A 1632-nucleotide genomic window follows, 5' to 3' on the forward strand; every position below is an offset into this window, starting at 1 on the left:
AGAACCCATGGATCACATGGAAGGTTGTGGAGTAGACAAAGAACCTTCTCACACAAGGCCCTGGGGTTTCCAAGGGAACCCATTTTGAGGAGGATACTGGAAGTGCCCTGATTCAGGGTGTGGAAGACAGAACTTCATCCAGAGTGCAACCAGTCTAAGGCCCCAAAACCCAAACACTTCCACCCGACATCTTTCCAACTCCTAGGTAGTGAATGTAGCAGGGGTGGCTCTGGTGGTAGGTGGGAAAGAAAAGGTAACATCATGGACCCTGGTGGTTCCAGTTCAGTTCAGTTCAGTCACTCAGTTGTGTCCGACTCTTTGCGACCCATGGACTACAGCATGCCAGGCCACCCTGTTTATCGCCAACTCCAGGAATTTACTCCAACTTATGTCCATTGAGTCAGTGATGCCATCCAACCATCCCATCCTCTGTCGTCCTGTTCTCCTCCTGCCTTCAAAATTTCCCAGCATCAAAGTCTTTTCAAATGAATCAGTTCTTCACATCAGTTGGCCAAAGTATTAGAGTTTCAGCTTCAGCATCAGTTCTTCCAGTGAACAATCAGGACTGATTTCCTCTAGGATGGACAGGGTGGATCTTCTTGCAGCCCAAGGGACTCTCAAAAGTCTTCTGCAACACCACAGTTCAAAAGCATCAACTCTTCAGCACTCAGCTTTCTTTATAGTCCAACTCTCGCATCCATACATGACCACTGGGAAAACCATGGCTTTGACTAAATGGGCTTTTGATGGCAAAGTAATATCTCTGCTTTTTAATATGATGTCTAGGTTCATCATAAATTTTCTTCCAAGTAGCAAGCGTCTTTTAATTTCATGGGTGAAGTCACCATCTGCAGTGATTTTGGAGCCCAGAAAAATAAAGTCAGCCATTGTTTCCACTGTTTCCCCATCTATTTGCCATGAAGTGATGGGACCAGATGTCATGATCTTAGTTTTCTGAATGTTGAGCTTTAAACCAACTTTTTCACTCCCCTCTTTCACTTTTATCAAGAGGCTCTTTAGTTTTTCACTTTCTGATATAAGGGTGGTGTCATCTGCATATCTGAGGTTATTGATATTTCTCCCAGCAATCTTGATTCCAGCTTGTGCTTCATCCAGCCCAGCATTTCTCATGATGTGCCTTGCATATAAGTTAAATAGGCAGGGTGACAATATACAGCCTTGACATACTCCTTTCCAAATTCAGAACCAATCTGTTGTTCCATGTCTAGTTCTAACTGTTGCTTCCTGACCTGCATACAGATTTCTCAGGAGGCAATAAGGTGGTCTGTTATTCACATCTCTTGAAGAATATTCCCGCAGTTTGTTGTGATCCACACAGTCAAAGACTTTGATTTAGTCAATAAAGGAGAAGTAGATGTCTTTCTGGAGAAGGCAATGGCACCCCACTCCAGTACTCTTGCCTGGAAAATCCCATGGATGGAGAAGCCTGGTAGGCTGCAGTCCATGAGGTCGCAAAGAGTCAGACACGACTGAGTGACTTCAATTTCACTTTTCACTTTCATACATTGGAGAAGGAAATGGCAACCCACTCCAGTATTCTTGCCTGGAGAATCCTAGGGATGGGGGAGCCAGGGAGCTGCCGTCTATGGGGTTGCACAGAGTCGGACATGA

The sequence above is a fragment of the Bos mutus genome, chromosome 15 (genome assembly GCF_027580195.1).
Source record: "Bos mutus isolate GX-2022 chromosome 15, NWIPB_WYAK_1.1, whole genome shotgun sequence".
Taxonomy (NCBI): domain Eukaryota; kingdom Metazoa; phylum Chordata; class Mammalia; order Artiodactyla; family Bovidae; genus Bos; species Bos mutus.